Source organism: Bos grunniens, chromosome 3, assembly GCF_055505025.1.
Source record: "Bos grunniens cultivar Pamir isolate PY7600 chromosome 3, Bosgru_T2T1.0, whole genome shotgun sequence".
NCBI classification, from domain to species: Eukaryota; Metazoa; Chordata; class Mammalia; order Artiodactyla; family Bovidae; genus Bos; species Bos grunniens.
This window is the reverse complement of record NC_141167.1, coordinates 2,273,564-2,277,557: the sequence shown is the minus strand read 5'-3', so window position 1 is coordinate 2,277,557 and position 3,994 is coordinate 2,273,564. Positions and strand designations below refer to the sequence as shown.

General features: G+C 41.0%; 1 pseudogene across 1 annotated transcript; it reads right to left on the bottom strand.

Annotated features, from left to right (window-relative positions):
- Positions 1-255: 255 nt before the first annotated feature.
- LOC147374831 (acyl-protein thioesterase 1 pseudogene) lies at positions 256-1,115 on the bottom strand (annotated as a pseudogene). The gene has a single exon (XR_015154636.1). The product of XR_015154636.1 is annotated as an acyl-protein thioesterase 1 pseudogene (transcript).
- Between the last annotated feature and the right edge of the window lie 2,879 nt (positions 1,116-3,994).

Sequence of the window (3,994 nt, the reverse complement as noted above, 5' to 3'; positions counted from 1 at the left end):
CACGTATAAACCCTTTATGTCTTAACTGCTCATTTACACCTGAACAAGGTTTCATTAAGCATACTAGTAATTTTCAAGTGATGTAGTAAAAAAAAGTCCGGTTGCAGTATTTTATGATTTTGCTGAATTACATTTGGGAGAAAGAAGCTAGCTGCTTCATCTATTTTAATACTAGTGTATCCTGGATCATATCATACAAATACGTATAGAGAAATGTCAAAGATCATACATTTCCCACGAGGAGGTTTATTTAGTTTGTGTCATTGGTGTATATTTGCAAAACTTTTAACACTGCAAACATTAGAGGTTTCAAGGTCGGGCACAGGAAGAAGTGTGTGCTCCACTGGACGATGCTGGTGTGCACTTCTACACAAGGCCTCTTGGCGGCGTCAGCCAACTGGAGGTAGGAGCTTATAAATGAACTGCTTGATGTCCATCATTTCCTGTTGACATGAACTGTGCATCATGCCTGCGTAGGTTCTGAAGGTCACATTGGCTGGATTCACCAGTGTCTTCAGCTTCTCAGCAGTGAGAGAACCGAACATCAGGGTGACTAGAGGAACCAGGTCCCCGTGGCACTAAAGAATAGAAATCTCTCTGTTCACGCCACTGGTAGGGCCCTGTGGAAACAAAGCCAGCAGTGGCAGCCAGTAGCTGAGAGTGGTGACCCCGGCCAGCTTCTGCTGTATGGTCAGAGCCGTGTACAGAGATAAAGCTCCTCCCTGAGAAAATCCTCCCAAAATAATTCTGTTAGAAGGAATGCCGTTCTTCACCTCGTGATCTATCAAAGGTTTTACATTTTCTGCTGCCTGTTTAATTCCAGTTTCATCCTCCAGTGAATCTGGCGAAAGCCCAATAATGTCAAACCATGATGGCATGGCCATGTTCATATTTAATGTTACAGGCATAACCGGCGCATGCGGGCAGATGTATTTGATGTGGGCACTTCTGATCCTGGCAAAGGCTTCTGCCCATCCATGCCCTGTGTCTCCCAATCCATGAAGGAAGATCACGTGGGATTTTAGCACTTCTTGAGGTTCCCGTCAGATGTGCTTCTGGGCAAACAATCACATTCTACAGAACACAGTTGTCTCTTTCAGGTCAGACCATGAGAGTCTCACCGCAGCAGTGGCCTTCAGGATGGCAGGCACAATGGCGGGCAGCAGAGCCGACATGTTATTGTCATACATACACCGGCTCCAGTGGCTGCGCCTAACTTTTTTTCAATTTTAAGTCCTCTATTACTCCTTTAATTTTCATTTTTATAACCTACTATTACTTTTCAAAAAAAATACTATTTTTTAAAGCAAACTTCATATATATATATATATATATTTAATAACTTTTGTGACTTTGTTTTTTTCTTCTTCTTCTTTTCTTTAATATTGTATTTTTGAAAATCTAACCTCTACTCTAGAATTTTAATCTTTACTTTTTGGTATTTGTTATCAATTTTGTACCTTTAAGAACCCAATCTTCAGTACCTATTTTTACTTGGGAGCGAGATTACTGGCTTGACTGCTCTCTTCCCCTTTGGACTCTCCTTTCTCTCCACTAGGTCACCTCTGTCTCCTCCCTCCCCCTTCTCTTCTCTACCCAACTCTCTGAATCTCTGTGTATTCCAGAAGGTGGAGGACATTTAGGGAACTGATTACTGGCTGGATCTGTCACTCTCCTTTTTATTTCCTCCTTTTATTCTCCTGGCCACCTCTGTCTCCTTCCTCCCTCTTCTCTTCTCTGTATAATTCCATGGACATCTCTGAGTGGTCCAGACTGTGGAGCGCACATAAGGAAGTGATTACTGGCTAGCTTGCTCTCTCCTCTTTTGATTCCACCTCATCTCATTCGGGTCACCTCTAACTCCCTCCTCTCTCTTCTCTTCTCCATGTAAGTCTGTGAACCTCTCTGGGTGTCCCTCACTGTGGAGAAACTTTTCATCTTTAACCTAGATGTTTTATCAATGGTGCTGTATAGAAGGAGAAGTCTTGAGACTACTGTAAAAATAAGACTGAAAAACCAGAAGCAGGAGGTTTAAGTCCAAATCCTGAGAACATCATAGAACACCTGACTCCAGGGATCATTAAGCAACAGGAGCTCATCAAATGCCTCCATACCTACACTGAAACCAAGCATTACCCAAGGGCCAACAAGTTCCAGAGCAAGACATACCACACAAATTCTCCATCAACACAGGAACACAGCCCTGAGCTTCAACATACAGGCTGCCCAAAGTTACTCCCAAACCACTGACATCTCATAACTCATTACTAGACACTTCATTGCACTCCAGAGAGAAGAAATACAGCTCCACCCACCAGAACACCGACACAAGCTTCCCTAACCAAGAAGCCTTGACAAGCCACTGACAAAACCCCACCCACAGCGAGGAAACTCCATAATAAAGAACTCCACAAACTGCCAGAATACAGAAAGGCCACCCCAAACTCAGCAATATAAACAAGATGAAGAGACAGAGGAATACCCATCAGGTAAAGGAACAGGATAAATGCCCACCAAACCAAACAAAAGAGGAAGAGATAGGGAATCTACCTGATAAAGAATTCTGAATAATGATTGTGAAAATGATCCAAAATCTTAAAATCAAAATGGAATCACAGATAAATAGCCTGGAGGCAAGGATTGAGAAAATGGAAGAAAGGTTTAACAAGGACCTAGAAGAAATAAAAAAGAGTCAATATATAATGAATAATACAATAAATGAGATCAAAAACACTCTGGAGGCAACAAATAGTAGAATAACAGAGGCAGAAGATAGGATTAGTGAAATAAAAGATAGAATGGTAGAAATAAATGAATCAGAGAGGAAAAAAGAAAAACGAATTAAAAGAAATGAGGACAACCTCAGAGCCCTCCAGGACAGTGTTAAATGCCACAACATTCGAATCATAGGAGTCCCAGAAGAAGAAGACAAAAAGAAAGACCATGAGAAAATACTAGAGGAGATAATAGTTGAAAAATTCCCTAAAATGGGGAAGGAAATAATCAACCAAGTCCAAGAAACCCAGAGAGTCCCAAACAGGATAAACCCAAGGCGAAACACCCCAAGACACATATTAATCAAATCAACAAAGATCAAATACAAAGAACAAATATTAAAAGCAGCAACGGAAAAACAACAAATAACACACAAGGGAATTCCCATAAGGATAATAGCTGATCTTTCAATAGAAATTCTTCATGCCAGGAAGGAATGGCAAGACATACTTAAAGTGATGAAAGAAAATAACCTACAGCCCAGGTTACTGCACCCAGCAAGGATCTCATTCAAATATGAAGGGGAAATCAAAAGCTTTACAGACAAGCAAAAGCTGAGAGAATTCAGCACGACCAAACCAGCTCTCCAACAAATGCTAAAGGATATTATCTAGACAGGAGACACAAAAACGGTGTATAAACTCAAACCCAAGACAATAAAATAAATGGCAATGGGATCATACTTATCAATAATTACCTTAAACGTAAATGGGTTGAATGCCCCAACCAAAAGACAAAGACTGGCTGAATGGACACAAAAACAAGACCCCTGCTTATGTTGTCTACAAGAGACCCACCTCAAAACAGGGGACACATACAGACCGAAAGTGAAGGGCTGGAAAAAGATTTTCCATGCAAATAGAGATCAAAAGATTGCAGGAGTAGCAATACTCATATCAGATAAAATAGACTTTAAAACAAAGGCTGTAAAAAGAGACAGAAAAGGACACTACATAATGATCAAAGGATCAATACAAGAAGAAGACATAACAATTATAAATATATATGCACCCAACATAGGAGCACTGCAATATGTAAGACAAATGCTAACAAGTATGGAAGGGGAAATTAACAATAACACAATAATAGTGGGAGACTTTAATACCCTACTTGCCAGGAGCCGGTGAGGCATTCCGCTCGTGACAAAGTCATGAGGAAGGAGGCTCGGCATATGCAAAGGCGGGATCGAGCCTCAGAAGTCCGCCCGGATATTCTCGAG